The sequence below is a fragment of the Perca flavescens genome, chromosome 23 (assembly GCF_004354835.1).
Source record: "Perca flavescens isolate YP-PL-M2 chromosome 23, PFLA_1.0, whole genome shotgun sequence".
NCBI classification, from domain to species: domain Eukaryota; kingdom Metazoa; phylum Chordata; class Actinopteri; order Perciformes; family Percidae; genus Perca; species Perca flavescens.
In genome coordinates, this window is record NC_041353.1 from 17,328,498 (window position 1) to 17,346,465 (window position 17,968).

A 17,968-nucleotide genomic window follows, 5' to 3' on the forward strand; every position below is an offset into this window, starting at 1 on the left:
ATTGCACATTATAAAGTTATTTTATGTATGAAATAGACATATTACATACCTGAGGGCCAATTTGGGTCCGTTTTGAATCATTTACAATCCCGTAATTGTCTCTGTATTGTATCTGTTGAAAGCCCACCCGAGATTTCGGTTTGCCCGTCATTTATCACGTTCCCTTTTAGCTTACAGTTGTTCTTTGTTTAATTTCCTTCTTTTCTGTGATGGCGATGTCCCAGTATCAGCCATAACTACAGCAAATAACTCTAAAATAATAATAATAATAATAAATAAAATTAGGCCTCTATAAAGAAATCTCCTGCTACCTTTTAATTGGCTAGATATAATAACGGAGGCTTTTCCGGTGTTACAAAGAAATCTGTGACGCGTCAGAAATCATTCTGTAACTTTGCAGGAATAATTGGACCCGGGCAAACCTTAAAGAAAGTGTGCAAACATGCTAAAAAAAAAAAAAAAAAAAAAAAAAAAACAGTTCTAATTCTACTTGTGAAATTGTTTTAGAAGCAAAAAAATAAAAGAAATAAAGTCTACCATTTTCCTGCTGATGTCACAACTTCCTGTATACCGATGACCATCGTGGTTGACATCCTCCATCTTGGTTTTTCCTCATTCCAAATGTTGATGTTGTAGAGTCTATTTACAGTGTATTTAGAGAAGATTTAAGTACAGAACTTGGGTAAATGCACTTAGTTTCTTTTTACCACTGGATCACAGATATTGAGTTTGTTATAGCTGTTTTCTTTGCTTTTTCCACCACCAGTTCAGCCTTATGCTCATTACATGCCTTATGCTCAGTCCTGTTTAGTATGCACTGTACGTGTGTGTGTGTGTGTGTGTGTGTGTGTGTGTGTGTGTGTGTGTGTGTGTGTGTGTGTGTGTGTGTGTGTGTGTGTGTGTGTGTGTGTGTGTTAAAGAGTAGTAGAAGTTTGGGTACACTTCGTTGTTAAGGGCTAAAGTTGAGGACACGGGCACTTTGCCTGAAATAGGATTCTTTATTTATTCAAATAGTCAAGTCCAAACTTTGGGTTTGAGCATATCAAACACATTTTCCTGCATTTATATTTATATATCCCAATATTATTAATCACAAATTTGCCTCAGGGGGCTTTACAATCTGTACAGCATACGAGACCTACTCTATCCTTAGACCCACCATATATGTACTGTTCACTTTTAATTGGCTCCCTTTGTTAAATCTGGCTGATGCAACATTAAACTTTGTTAAATGGCAGTTAAGTTTGATATATGGGCCTGATTGGGGTGTTTGAATAGGATACATGGAAGACCCGGTGTAAAAAATAAAAGTTCTCTGAGGTAGGGCAGTTTTGTTGGCTTGTTGCCATTGCCGTTTGAATTATGGTTTTTCATTTATTGCCCCTGCTCGAAACTGGGAATCTGAAATATGATTAATTTATTTTCTAACCTCCTTTGGTAATGCAGAAAAAGCATGCCAAAAAGGCGGTTGCATAAAATAGCATTAATTAAATGGTCCAGCTTTTCATTTAACATCAATCAAACAGCACGACACGCACAACAAACATGCTCCATTTGTTGAGTCACCATATGAAATTATTCCTGCACCTTTTTTTTTTTTTTAAATCAATTCAAATCAGTGCTGCTCTGTTTATTCACATTGTACATCAGAAACTTGTTGCAGTGACCAATATTCTAAAGGTAAAATGGAACACCAGTGCAAAAACACACTGTACATTTTAAATGTTCTGTGGCCATTTTATTCATTAACCTGCATTAATAATACATTTTAAGATTAAATAATATATCGGCCTATTCTTCTATAGCACAAATTTGAGTTTAATTGAGATTTTCTTTTGCTGTTGTATCATTTAGAAACCATCAAAAGGACTCATTAGAGTTCAATGATTTCACTGATTGGTGTCATCTCTGATACAGAAGCTACTGATTGTTGTAATGAAAGGGCTTTGAAATTACACATACTTGTATAGCTGCCCGGAGGCATTTGTAAGTCTTTTTGCCCTGTAGCTCTTTGATTGAGAGTATTTGGGAAGAAATTATCCTTTTAGCAGCATTGGCAGTTAGATGGGGCATGATTGGATGTTCTTTGTGGTGTACTAAGGCTTTTGATTACAGATCGATTGATCTGCACGGTTACACACTGACTCACAGATATTAATCAAGTTTCGATTGAACGGCCAATTATTTCGGCACTAATTTAAATCTTCACCCACTGCCTGCATGGCTACATGCATACATTAACAAAGAATCCTGGTTTGTGTTGCAACCCTATTGATGCCTAAAGGGGAACTACACTAATGTTAAACATCAAAGTATGTTTACAAGTCTTGAAGATTACTACTGCATATGTGGATAAAAAGCTGTAAAAAGCCTTTTGTGACGTAGCAACACTTTTTTTAAACTGAAACGGGGGTGCGTTGAACACCACGTTGTGTTTATTTGTTTTATTTGGATCCCCATTAGCTTCAGCATAAGCTAAAAGCTATTCTTGCTTTCTGCCTTTTTGCTACCATGAGTTTACGGACACGTCTCTGCTGATTGGGTATCACCTGTGACACAGCCAGTAAACCAGAGACAAACCCACCAAAGGAGAGAAAACAGATCTCAAAGCAGTTGGGTACCTTTTCACATCGTTCCGAGGAAGCATGTCGTTCAACCAGGAAACCGTAGCAACACGGGGCACACCATTTCGAGATTGAACGTGCCCCTGATAAATTGATAAATTGCCTAGAGTTGTCACTTCTTAAATTTTTCTTGTTTTGTCTGTCGTGCGATATTCTATTGCTCTGTAAAGCACATTGGTCAGCTTGTCTGTATAAATAGTGCTGTATAAATAAACTTTGACTTGACTTGACTTGAGTCAAGGTCAGTTGGAGCTGAAAACTACAAGTTTGAAAATGAAAGTCAGGGCAGAGGAGTTAGAAAGAAGTGATCTTGCCAGACATCTGTAGCCTGCAATACTTTGACATGCAGTGGGCTACATGACTGCTGAGAAACAAACTCTACATCAACATTATAATCAACATGGTTGCGCATGTTACCAAACAAATCAGGCCAAGGGACAAGATGCTTTGTTGGACAGCATCGTTAAGCAGTTGCAAGGAATAACGATCCACATTCAAACTGTAGAATTTCCATAGGAAGAACATTCACCGTTGCAGTTTTTTTTTACCTCTGTATAGATGAGAACTAGTTTGTTGTGTACAGTATTTGATCATGCAAGCATCAAAGGATTATGCATTGACATCAAAGTGAGTACATTTCTTTTTTTTCATTTTCAATGTGGAGTGACCTATTCATTTAGCAGTGTGAGTCAGAGACATATCAAGTGCCTTCCAGTCTTTGTGTTACTCTCCATCCTCTGCGTCTCAGCATGGAAACGCTGTCAAGGAAAACAAGAAAAGCGCAAGAAATTGATTTCTGCTGAAGCCTCATATTAGCTTCAGCTGAACTTTGCACAATACAAGGACTGTGGATGTTGTCCTACATCTTTTACACTGGCATCATATGAGGAAGGGATCTCTTCACAGCAGGTTTGGGCAGGAGGAATGATTACAGTGGCACAGAGCTCTTTCAGTGTAAATATGGGCATGTGAGTTGTATAAAAGGTCCCATATTGTAAAAAATTAGATTTCCATGTCTTTTTTTTTTTAATTATAAAGCAGGTCGAGATGCTGTATAAATACTATGAAAGTATCAAAATGCTTAATCCACAGAAAAATGCACACAGCCTATATTCAGAAATTGTGATGTCACAACTGTACTATATAAAGTTAGAAAGTTTAGCCACAGTGTCGTTACAGCTATTCCCGGCTGCAAAGATGGTGCAGAGACGCCAAGAGGGCAAAAATGCAGAAGACCCAGAAACGCTGACCAATCAGGGCAGAATGGGTATTTTTAGGGAGGGGCGGGGGGCTTAAAGAGACAGGCGCTAAAACGGAGCGTTTCAGACAGAAGGTGAATACAGGTACATTCAAACGGACAGTATGAAAGAAATAATGATTTGAACATTAAAGCATGCAAACATATTCTAGTAGAAACCCAAAATACAAGTAGGAATCTAAAAAATGAGCATATTATGAGCTTTAGGATGGATTTGAAAATATCTGAATATCCACTCACAATGTTCCAGTTGTAATTTCATGGGACAATATTTCAGAGGAACTTAAACTATTTACATAAGTTAGCTCTAATTGAGAAACTCATAGCGGTAGACAGACTTGTTCAAAGTGCGTATGCACACTATACATATCTGCATCCGGAACAACTGGTTTGCAAAGGTTTCATGACAAAGGTTGAGACATAATGCAGCCGGAGGCAAAGTAAACCCCACTAACATATGCAATCACTAACAGGCCGCATAGGTACGTCCAGTGTACATGCTGTTTATACGCTCTTTACTGTAGATGTATGTGAGCAGGTGTATTACCACTAGATCCATTATAGTACCAGGTTTATATTAGCAGTAGAAATATGCTCCTACAGTCCAGAACCAAAGGATCCAACACTGGACATCAGTCTCATCACATCACAGACACACACAGACACACACACACACACACACACACACACACACACACACACACACACACACACACACACACACACACACACACACACACACACACACACACACACACCCCTCTGTGCTCACTTCCACGCTCTTGACTGAATGCTTAGTCTAGCTGTCTCCATGGGGACTGTCTCCTAGCTACGTACACACACAGCAATGCACACACTTGTCCCATCCCATTTCTCCCCTGGCTCAAAAGCAAAGCACTGTCAATCATACACAGGCCCGTCCAATCTGGACTTTGTCCTTGGTTATAGAAAGCAGTTGTCCTCTTTCTCCCTGTCTCTTCATTCATTTTTGGTTCCCTTCATCCTTCTCTTCCTTCTCCCTCCTGTCTTGTCTCAGCCTCCCCAGCCCTCTCATCATATCAAAGCCAGTGAGGACAGCTGTCGGGCTGTGGATCTAAACAGCGGGCAGCCTTCATGGCAGGAGGTGAATTAATCTGCCCTGGCATTTTAAACCCCCAGACCCCTTCCAAACAGTTACATCTGTGTGGACCCCGGGATCTTCACCAGTTATTACATGCCGGGCACTGATGTGGACAATGACACAGTTAAAGTAATCTGTCATTGCAAGACAATTAATAATAGATGTGGACAATTTCCATTTGTCCACTGGTGGTTTTCGGAGGGTAACTGCTGATTGTTAGTGGGGTTTTTTTAGATAATTTTTTGGGGCTTTTTTTCCCTTTATTTGATAGTGACAGTGGATAGACAGGAAAGGTGGGCGAGAGATGGGGGATGACACGCAGCAAAGGGCCGCAGGTCGGACTCAAACCCGAGCTGCTGCAAAGGACTCAGCCTACATGGGGGGTGGAACGCTCTTACTGGGTGAGCTAGAGGTCGCCCCATTAGTGGTTATTTCTATGATTTCATGAGATCAGAACTGTCACTGCGAGAGCGCTCGTTACGCTGGTTTCACTGGGGCCTTTGCTTTTCGGCTGTGGCTTATAGCCGGGACACACTTAGCCAATTATCGGCCATTAGACAGTCTGGCGAGGTCAGTGACGCGAATCTGTTCGGTGTGTCCCGTGCCGTCATCAGTCTGGGGGGCTGTCGGCGTTCATTTTGGCCGACCTGACATGTTCAGTCGCCGGCAGGGCAGTCAGGACTCACCCGGAAATGGGGAGCGGAATGAGGTGACTAGAGTCTCTCAAAATCTGACGAAAATCTTTTAAACTGACCTTTGTTGAGCTGAAATGAAGACAGATTCAGCAAGTGCACGGCCTTAAAATGTTTTCAGAAACATGTTTCAGTGAACTATTTTAGTACAATATGAGATCGTATTCTGAACGGCCGCCATGACAGTCTGGCTTTGAATTTCTGGAGAAAACAAACCCATGTGTTCGTCCAATCAGCTGCCGGTTTTCATTTATAGCGCCGCCTGCGGTTACAGAGATGTATTACGTCTCGTCTCGTCTTTTTGGTCTGTTCTGTGGCACTTTTTGGACCAACACGGGGAGACTGATCATTTCGACTGGCTTTTCTGTCAACGGTCGGCCGTCGGCTAGGTGTGTAAGCAGCTTAGGAGAACATTCCAAGACATAGCTCTGGTGTATATAGCTTGCTAACGATTCTTCTTAAAGTGAGTGGAGTTGATCAACTTTATGGCAAGCAAGACCTTTTAAAATGAACTTTAAAAGTAACATTTTGACACAGACATTATCAAATATGTTTTATTAACTAGGTGTGCAACTTATGGTTTTAATAACTGCTATTTTCTTGATTCATTGATTTATCATTTTGTATATGGAGCGTTAGCCTGACGTCGTCATTCTCAGATTCTAGTCAGAATATGAGTCTGATACTGCTTCATTGGGCTGTGTTTATGGGGCATGTTTCAACCGAACCAGGAAAGAAAATGCCTCTGCACTCAATTGGATAGACCTACAACCAATCAGAGCAATGGAACTCAACTCAACTGTCAACAGAACTCAACACCAATGAGACGAGACGAGACGGTGTATCGTCTCCATAGCAACCTATGGATATATAACAGCGAGGACTACTCCTGGAAATCAACTACCAACTTCCTCGTGAAGAAGGCCCAACAACACCAACACTTTCTGAGAAAGCTGAGGAGAGCCAGTCTTTCTCCCAAAATACCCACCAACTTCTACCGCTGTACCATTGAGAGCATTTTGACCAGCTGCATTTCAGTGTGGTACGGCAACTGCAACTCTAAGACCGCCCAGCACATAACCAGCACCCAGCTCCCAGCCATCAAAGACATCTAGCACAAACACTGCCTGCGCAGAGGTCTCAGAATCAGCAGAGATCCCACCCACCCCAACCCCCCCTGCCCTCTGGGAGGCGCTACAGGAGCCTCAAATCCTGCCCTGCCAAGCTCAGAAACAGTTACTTCCCACAAGCTGTCACCCATCTGAACCTGGCCAACCACTGAACTTTACTGATCCTTCCCCTCTGCCCCTTCCTCCACCTGTTACTGCAATTTAATTATGCCATTTACACAAGCACTTTAATATATACTACACCATTTGCACAAGTACTTTACAAAAGTTTCACGTCTATAATATAATTCATAATACTTCTGAGCTTGTAAATAATGTTGATAATGTTAATAATGTGTCTTTTAATCTACTGTGTATGTGCACTGTTTTTTGGAGTATGGAGACTATGACCTACATTTCGTTACATATATGTGCTTGCACATTGTGTCAATGACAATCAAATTAAGTTGAATATAAAATTGCTATTTTCTTGATTTATTCATTAATCATTTTGTATATTAAATGTCAGAATTTCCCTGAGCACAAGGTAATTTCTTGTTATCAAGAAATTCCTCAAATCCTCACATTGGACAGCAAATGTTTTGGCAAAATTGCTTGAAAAATTATTAAAATAAAACTAAAATAAAGAAATAGTTAATTTATCTAAATAATTAAACGTTAAGTATTGTAACTTGAAATAGTCAATTGTGGGCAGACTCCTCTCAATGCATCATAACTGGAATTGTTTTGTTCTTCATTTTGTTTTCATGTAAGATTTACTTTGTAATCAGGCCAGTTTGGGTTATCTAAAGTGACACACTGACTGAAACACCTCTCAGCAGGTTTACTACGGTTTAGTTAGAGGAGCTGGTATTGTCTGCCAATCATTGTGCTTTGTTGTGACTGCCTGTGAGGACTTTCCTTCAAATTCATTTGAATTTAACTAATTCAGTTTAACTGAACACCATTGAAGCCATTGTTATTCTGAGGCACTGCAGATTACATATTTGAAAACCTCCCTTAAAACTGAATTTTATAGGATGTGAAACTTAAACCAGTAAAATAAAAGTATATGATTAATGTTTTCATTTACAATCAGGGGCGATTCTAGGATCAGACCTTCAGGGGGGCTCAGCCCCTAATGAGAATGTGACACGGATACAGTGCCTTGCAAAAGTGTTAACCCCCTGCTAAATCAGTAATTTCATTAGCCGATAATCTCTGAGCTAGCTACGGAACAACGTCAGCTAACTTTTTTTGACACTATTAACACTATGATGGAACTAAACCTGACACTTTATAAGTCACAGTAATAACGACCAGTTTGACACAATGTTCTAACATTCAGCAATTTGAGTTGCTTACGTTTCAATTTGGGTTCTAATCAGCACCATTAATTTACCAACTTCTACTCTGGGGACTACCAACATTAAACTTCACAACTGCACTCCTGCTCTCCCTCTGACTAGATAGATTAGATAGAGACTCAGCCAAAGGCGAGAGTCTGACACAACCACCTCCGATTGGCCAACACTACGTTTCTGTTAACCCTTTCCTTGACTGGGTTACAGGTGGGTAGCATTGGCGACACAGGATATTAAACCTGTTCCAAGCCCTTTGAACCTGTAATTGTTTGTCCTCTGTTAATAACAGACAAGTTTGCCAACTCTAACTTGAAGCACTAAAATTGATTTAAATATTTTCTTTAATATTTTTTAGGGGGCTGAGATGAAAAGTATGGGGGCTTGAGCCCCCCCTTAAAAGGGTCTAATACTGCAAAGTAGAATTTACATTTGGAGACTCTATTTGCATGTGAATAAGGATTTGTGATATTGGTGAATTCATTTTTACTTTTGGTCTTTACATTTTAAACTCACTAAATGCACAGTTATAATAATAATAACTGACATAACAGTCCAGACACAAGTCCCAAAGACGCAGGACTATAATAGAGACGCCTTGTCCGAGTGTTTTGGCGAGTGTTGGCTGCAGAAAGATATTTTTTTCTTCTGGCTTCAGCTCAGTGACTGAGCAAACTAGAGTGTCTCATGTGGCTGGTCAGATAGATCCCTAGAGCTTGAGAGGACCATTATTCAAAGTCAGGTCGCTGGACCCAGCATCCCTGATGTTGCTCAGCACTCTGTTGGCTGGTTATCTGACACAAGAATATTATGCGCCAAAATAAATAGATTATATAGTCTAAACAACTGAGAAGTATACAAAATGTACAGGAAGATGGGTTTTTTTGTAAGGAAATATTAAAACCTTTCCAAAATAAAATAACCAAAGTAGTTGTTCAGTTGCAGGAGTAAAACATTTTTTTAAATATAAACCTTTGCTTATATAATTCGCCATGTTTCAGCGACCTGTCATCAAATCATGATGCCCTTTTTCTGCAGATTTTCATAAGTCTTTTGTTGGCCAAAGCAGAATACATTGCATTCCTTACTGAAAACATATAGCCCGTCGTGACTGGGAAGTAATTTGTCATCTGGTGCACAAACATAGAAGTGGGCTTGGATATGATACCTGTGAGTTTCTCTGTGATGTTTGGGCCAAGTTATCTCACTCATGTCATCCAACTTTGCTGAGGTTATCTTGCTTCAGAGGCTGTGTGGATAGACACATCAATGAGGATTTGCAGTCAAAAATCTATATGAGAAAGTGAAGCAGAGTGAATGCAAAGACAGATAAACCTTCCCAAGTGGGGCTGCAGGTGCACTGAACTAAGCCATTAGCACTTTCATTGTTAGCCAATAAATTTTCATGGCTGAAGCTTGAGTTGAGTTTCACTTGATATCAAAACTCAAAATGTCTTTTCGTTTCATGCAATCTTTTGTAGCTCTGCCATGCATCGAGAACTTAATGTGCATATGGCTCGTTGCGGTTTTGGCACAGAGAGATAAGTGTGACTTTTCCTGGCTGAAATTGTTCAGCGGATAGAGAGCCCTATGGCTTTCTGGCTGGGGACAGTGATTGAGAAAGGCCAGCTGGCTTACTACAGGTCTGGACGTGAACTGACAGGAGAAATATGGTCTTGGTGACTGCCAGAGGAGAACGTGGTTCTGGGAGAAATATCTGTTGGCCAACAACACTCAACTGTTCATGGCTTAAAATCCAGGGAAGGGTGAAAGCACCCAGCTACATTTGGACTGGGTTTGACCCGGCAGAAGCCCAAAATAAACGCCATTGTGATTAGATATTCTGGTGATGCAAGTGCCCAATTCCTAAATTTGATGTAATAATAAAGCAGATTTGAAGCTACTTGATGATCAGTATATCAGATTAATCAGATTAATCACAACACATCAGGTGCAAAGATGAAAAAGGATTACATCTCGAACACATTTCCAGCTTAACGACTCAAAACAATAATTTATATCTCATGATTATATGATAAACAAGCCCAAGGAAACGTGAACCGACTACTAACCCCTGTTGTCGACAGTATCGTTGCTTGATACAGGCGTTCAAAAAAGACGATGTTGTGCACATCCATGTAGTTGCTGGTGCAGGACAAAAAAGGGAATGTTTAAAGAAGGTAAAGTCCGCACAACAGCTTAATGCTCCAGAAAAATACTTTAATAGTGCACTCAAAGTTTAGGCCCACAATTTGGCCTTCCTCAGGTGTATTTTATTGCAGTGACCCATGACCATTATCTGTTTTCATCACATGGTCACAGCTCATGTGATATGTGAAAAATAAACATGCATTGGAATTTTTCGCATATCACATGACCTCTGATCATGTGATGTGATGAAAACAGAGGGTCATGAGTCACTTTACCTTCTTTGATATAGGTGTTGCCATATTTCACATCTTTACTCGCCTTTAAAAGAGTTTAACAGTTGTTGCCGCATTCAATAACTGTAAGAAAATAATTAACTAAATTGGATCAATAATAGTGTCCATATGGATTATGGTTCACAATTCATAACAATATACAGTGGCAGCTTTAGTGCTGCAATGTGTGTTGACGCATTGCACCACTCTTCTTTTTTGACTGATATCAGAAACTGCCATATGTGCTCACGCTCAGGAAATTAACACACACAATGTACCTTTCAAACAGAAATATCAGAGTTGAGTACATTAGGTTCTGTCAGTCTGCAGGTGAACAGGCAGCTATTAAAACACAATTTGCAGCAATGTCCACTTCCCCAAAAGTAACTGCCATGATTGACTGCACTCATGTTAAATTAAGAGTGCCTAAGGATGATGAATTGGTTTTCCATGATTAAAAAAAATGCTCCATCACTGTGCTAATCATTTGATGCAAAAATGGTTCTGATAAATGTTGCGCAACATGTCGGCAGCGGAGTTAGTCCTTTTAACAGCATTTTGGACACATTTGAAATATATATGACTCTTCTTAAAAATCCCTTTAAAACCCTGGATCCATCTTGCTTTCACGTGTGCTCAAGGTGCACAGCAAATGGTCTGCTACACTGCACACAGCTATGCACGCAGCATGATAATATGCACCATTGGTTTCTTAAAGAGAAGTACATGGTGTTTGTAATCAAGTGGGGTGAATATGCCTGCAATTTTGTTCAGCATTATACCATTACATAATCTGGCTGTAAAAAAAAATATAAATAAAAGCATCGTCTTACCGCCCCTGAAGCAACCTGATGAACCACATGGGCGGCAAAATGCACATTCAGTTTACATCTGTACTGTGCCCTTAAGGAGTCATTGACTTTGTTTTCATTTTACTCATTATTTTAATTCTTCATTTATTCTGCCCTCTTGCTGTGGATCAAGCTTGTTCAGGAGCACCCAATGTTCAAGTTAATTGCAATTTATAACGCAATAACTCACAACCTGCCGCAATGCTAACTCCCTCTCACAACCTGAATCAGTGAATGAGTGCAAAAACACCATGCATTTACAAAAGTGTGTAGCCAGTATGCTCGGATACTAGATTAAAGGATAGGTTCACATTTTTTCAAGTCTATCCTAGCACAATATTTACATGCCCATACAGTGAAACAGTTTTTGGTCATTTTAGTTAGTCCTTCTGTCCATACCGTCTGTGATGAGATCCCGTCTTACTGTGATTACCATTAAAAACACGAGTGACAAAAAATAATTCAGTTGATACTAATGAGGCTTTAGCAGTGCGAGTTAGATTATTCAAGTTGGAATCCTCCAAAGTCCAAAGACACGTTGGTACAAAATTCCCTCTTTGTGTTACAGTCCTTCCACAACTGCTCATCATGGAAACACTGGATATGGAGACACAAAGAGGACATTTTGTACGGGAAAGAGTGTAAATATGGACGATATTCACTGTATTTGCTTAATTTAGGCTGCTGAAGCCTCATATTAGCTTCAAATGAACTTTGAAAATAAAGAATGAGGACAAGGGAGGTATCTCAGGAGGAACAATTACAGCTACCAAAAACAGTTTCAATGTATATAAATGGACATGTGAATATTGTGCTAAGAGAAACTTGAAAAAAATGTGAAGCTACCTTTTAAAAAGTCCAAATTAAAGAATCAGACTTATGACACACATTGTTGCTGTAAAATTCAAAACATGAAACACTGATAAAATTTCCCTTGGCAAAACAAACCTCCATATTGATTTGGATTATAGAAGGCACTGACGGTAAAGTTAACGGCAGAAACAGTTAAGCAGGGGTGAGCTGCTAATGCCACTTCAAAAGCACACTGAAACTCCTCCTGATTGAAGGCAGTAACTGGTAACATTTAAATCACCGAGGGCAGCAGAAACAAGTTGTGAACACAACATTGACCTATGATCACCTTACTTCTCATCACAGATTTGGGGGATGATGCTTTGTAGGTTCATTAATACGAGCGACCCCTTTCACATTGTTTTAAAAATGTGAAAAAAAAAAAAAAAAAAAAGTATGGAAGTTACCCAGTGTATTTCTACCATTAATGTTTTTCTGGGACAATTTCCCAAATCAGAACTTGAAATAAAAAATGACGAAATATTGACTCTACTTTTGTAATAAGTATATTATTAAACCTGAATAGTTTCATTCATAAATACTTATACTAAAAAAAATTATATCAAAACACATTACATCTGAATAAAATCAATGCAAAGCTGAACACAGCTGAATCAAATCTTTTTTTTTTTTTTTTTTATACCGACTCCGCTTCAAAAATGTAGCAGACGTGGTCTATGCATCTAAGCATGTTGGAAAAAAAAAAAAAAAAAACTTTTGCATAAGTGTTCCTTTATGAATATGAACAAGCTGTGGATTTTCCGGTCAGTTCCTTAGCGGATGTTGAGCTTATAGAAAGAGATGTACATATTTCACAGAAATTCCATACTAAGGTTTTCCTCTTTTTCTCTTCAGATCCTCAGTTAATCACCTCAGTTGCTGCCAAAATGTGTTGTGGGTTAGGGAGCCAACTAACGTCATTGCATATACGCACACGATCGTTTCTCTGCAACAGCTTTCACAATTCATATTTCATCCTTGGTTTCCTGACAAGCCTTGAGAGCGTGTCAGTCTGAATGGATTATTGATGGGAAGTTTGTGGGAGTAGTTCACCTGTTGTGACCTCAGTACTAACTGGCACTGGAATTATGCAAACGGAAGGTCCACACAGTGCACTCCAAAAGGCGAGGGAATATGATAATCAATATTTTAATATCAATCACACGGTGTCTACACTTGGAAGTGAATGGACTTTAATTTACATCCAATTTCATGTGTCATTCAGAGCTCTGCATTAATGTACAGACAATGCAATCAATGCATGTTTAATCATGACAATACTGTACATGGTCTTTGGATGTAGACTACTATTCTCACATCACGATTCACAGAGTATTGATCAAACGGAGCCTCTTTAAGAATCCGTCTTTGTAAAAGATGCCAGTGGTTGGCTGATCAACATCCTTCAACAGGCCACGTTTAGTTGTACAATAATTCACGGACTCATTGTTATGGATAAGACATAAGAGGGTTTTACATAATGCAGCTCGCTATTCATTCCAAGAACAAAAGTGGAGCCCCTCCTTGTGTCTCACTCCCAAATCTGCGGGTGAGCTCGTGATTAATGTGTAATTGACTTGATGAATGGCTTTCCCATTCCGTGAATCCATCAAAATACTGCTCGATTAAGCGTCCTCTGCGCCTCTGATTAAAAACCATCAAGATCAGCTTCATTTAAACACAAGCACGGACCCATCATGTTTCAAAATCTGGTCACGCCCACTGATTATCCCCGTGCAATGTGGGGTAATCAATGCACGCAGAGGCTGCGTATCGGGGGTGACATAGTTGTGGTTGTAAGGGATACTTTGCAGGCAACGTGGCGAAGAATGGGAGCCAGTTTGAGTAATCAGTCATGCCAACAGAAGTGGAATAGGATGGATAGGGGGAGGATGAGGAGATGGATAGTGGAGGGTAAGAGTTTGAGAGGTGAGAATGAGATGGAAAGGGATTCAGACAGGGACGGGGACATGGATACAGAAAGCAAGACAGTGTTGAGAAGAAAGTTTGATAGGAAAATCAGGGAGTGAGAGGAGAGGAGGGGGAGGAGGAGAGATGAGGGAGAGGTGCTGACAGAGGAGATGATGAGCAGACACATGGAGATACGTTACGAGGTATTACAAACAGAAAGATAGACTCAACCCCTCCTCACTTCGCCTCCCTGCAGAAATCCATACGTCTTGCTCCATGTCTGCTCAAAAGTGTCGAAGTGTAATTACAAAATGATCACGACCGGGATCTCACCCTCACAGCCAACTGAAAAAAAAAAGATATGGCAACCTTTTACAATATATCACCTGTATCTGCCTGCTATGTGACATTTGACAGTTCTATATAGTAAGCTGCTGGTAGAACTTGAATCATATAAATTATTGGCAATTGTTCATGGATTAGTTGAAGGTATTGTTTATTAAATTGTTCTAAGAAACTTCTCCATACATCAGCCATATGGCGTATAAAGACCTCAATTCCAAAACGGGTTTCTGTGCCGTGACTATATGTTCTTATGATGTGATGCCAAGACAGCAGTGCCATACCCACAAGTATTATAAATGACTAACTGCAGGGTGTTATTTTTATATTTGATCATAGTACAGTATAATGAGAAAATGTTTCATTAAGTGCCAATACTGGAACTATACAGTGTGTCCTTGTGTGGAGAGAACAATCCTAAACCTAAACATTGAACACAATTTATTAGAAATGAGCAGTATGGTCTCAAATATCTAGTATCCATTTTGGACACTAATGATACTTATCACTATGTCTAGGTTTTTCTTCTTATAATTCATATTATCTCATCCCGTAATTCATTTCTGTGATGTAAAAAATAATAAATGTAATCATATCACATCAGTAATAAAAATCCAAGTGGTGATCACATAGGAAAACAGTAGAGGTAGCGCTACCAGAGTATTTGTAAAAACGTTGTAACCTGCCTCTGCTGTTATCACCTGATGTTGGTGTGCGTTTTAAAACCTGACTGGCACAGTGCTGCAGTTCTGGCCGAGTGAGCGCGTTCTCGACTCCAGTGGTTCCCCTATATTCATTCTGCAGCGACGCAGCTGCCGTGAGCCGATGAATGAGGCAACTGTCTGTGTTTAGTTCACATGATGTCTGTAATAACAGCAGGATAGTCGAGTGTGTTATCTAAACTGCTAAAGTCAGTTGAACAGGTGAAGTGAAAATGACGTTGTTGGTATTGTTAGCCTATCGGCAGTGATGTAGTGTACCACAGTACAAATACTTTGTTACTGTACTTAAGTAGAATTTTCACGTACTGTACTTTACTTCATTATTAATATATTTGGAAACTTTCACTTTTACTCCACTACTTTTCCTAAATAAAATGTATACTTTCACTTCACTACATTTCCCCCAAGTGTCTTCGTTACTCGTTACTTGCAAGAAATGTTTTCGTACGTTGGAGTAAAAGATTCTTCCTCACAGAAAATGGAAATTCTGTTTTCTGTTTTTCTCTTTGTTAATGTCAGACTTTGATTTTGATGTTTAAAAACGTGTGGAAACCCTGAATAGTATGCTTTACTCTAAGGAAGCCACAATAAAGTTCAAAATCAGTTTTCTTTACTTTTATTTTTAATAATTAAGTACATTTAATATCAGAAATTACTTTTGATACTTAAAGCTACATTGTGTGAGAATTTCTCCCGTCTAGCGGTGAAATTGTATATGACAACCAACTGAATATTACTTTCTAGTCCCTCCCATTCCGATCGCGTTTTAACTGCTACGGTGGCCGAACCCGAAATTAGCTCTTAGTATCTCCATCATTTACACGCAGCTGTTCTAGCCACTCCAATATTAACTTTGGTTTCTGTTGCTCTGCCGGTCGCGTTGCCGTTTTAATTCTCTTTTTCGCTTCCCTGGCGAGTAATCTCCCCCTGGCATTCGTCACGGTGCCACTGAGTGTAAAAGGGCGAAAGGCGGAGGTATGTCCCTCTTTGTTAGCTAACGTATTTTAAAGATGGAGGTGCTACATGGATGCCGTCATTCGAGCAACTCGCAATATGTATTCTGAATTATTCTAAATGGCGGATTCTACACTTACGACAATACTTTGATTAGTTGGTGGAAGAAATTATACATGAATGAGTACATATTTGTGAAAGAACAAAAGTTTTTTTTTTTGCTAAGAATCAACAAAAAAAATTACACAATGTAGGTTTAAGTACAGTTATCAGAAACTTTAAAGTGCTCATATTATGCTTTTTGGCTTTTCCTGTTTTCCTTTGTGTGATATATCTTTTTGTGCACGTTATAGGTTTACAAAGCAAAAAAGCCCAAAGTCCATCCCAAAGGGACTTACCATCTTCCAGAGAAAACACTGCTCCAAACTGCTCTGTTGTAGTCCAGAATTTACTTCGGTGACGAACATGCGTCACTTTGTAACACACATTATAATGTTCGCCTAGCTGCTAGCGTGGCACTCCCTCATGCTCTGCAACCATAGACTTAATATTAACAGTCTATGTCTGCAACTGACAAGCTAGCAGTACTTACTGCGCATGTGCGACTCCCAACAAAGATTGTACAGAAGTGAGTAAATCAGTGCTGTGCGGTGGATCTAATTCATGCCGATGTGAAGAGTGGTTCATGTGGATCTCAAAAGTAACTGATAAATATTTATAAAAACTTTAAAGAATCTGTCTAGTACCCCAAACCATGGTAATAATGGCCTCCATCTACATGTAGCTCACCTTTTGACTATCCCAGATTTTTCACATTTCAGCCAGTTTAGTTTCAGTTTAGAGCTTGGGAGATAATGAGACGTTGGCTTGTATCTGCATACAAGAGCATTCATTAACAGTCAGATGAGTATTAGCTGCAGAAAAACATTTCCCTCTTCTCTTCTCACCTACCTTTCAGTTAGGGGTATTATTTTTTTTGGGTGGCCATTAGTCAAGCTTCTGTTTTCTTACATCATCACAAATCGTTGCTCTCCCTGTTTCCATCAATCTATAAAGCTTTGCAACCTCTCTTTCTCTCTCTCTCTCTCTCTGTACCCCAACTATTTTACTCATCACCCATTCTCCCCTCCCTGCCACCCTCCCCATCATTCCCTCCTGGTCGTACCGAACATCAAACCGAATCCAATTCCCCAGGAGAGCTGGACTAGCCCCTGTGAGCTGCTCTTGATCTCTGTCTGAGCATCTCTGTTTGACAGCTTACAAATGAGCCTGACCCCTTGTAAACAGGACACACACACACACACACACACACACACACACACACACACACACACAATACGCAACCACAAGTGAAGTGCGGTTGTAACCTCTGACCAAGACCTCTGTTGGCCACTTGGCTTTCTAAGACAACAACAGATTGGGTTTCCCTGCACACTGATATCTGTCTGATTGTCTGACCTCTTACCCTGTGGTGTCACCTTTGACCCGTAATGGTGGAATGGAAGGGAAGCAATGAAGAGGGGAGTGCATAAAACGTGCACAAATCCAAGCATTACAACTGTACACATACATACACACTTACAGTAACCACTCCAGCACACAGAGACATCAGTTCAAGAGAGCATTTACCCCCTTCCCTCCACGTGACTCTACAATGTAACCCTGTATGTAATTCAACCCTCCAACATGTATTTCCTGCCATAGTCCTGCAGCATTAATATCACTGGAGATATACTGTAACTGTGACAT

The 17,968-nt window shown here is 39.8% G+C and overlaps 1 long non-coding RNA gene across 1 annotated transcript in view; it reads right to left on the bottom strand.

Moving 5' to 3' along the window:
* The window catches only part of LOC114549811 (uncharacterized), a 76,941-nt gene that overhangs the window by 4,810 nt on the left and 54,163 nt on the right, over positions 1-17,968 (bottom strand). Inside the window, exon 2 of the long non-coding RNA XR_003691580.1 lies at positions 9,333-9,455. This is a non-coding gene — a long non-coding RNA (uncharacterized LOC114549811). The remainder of the gene's footprint in view (positions 1-9,332; positions 9,456-17,968) is intronic.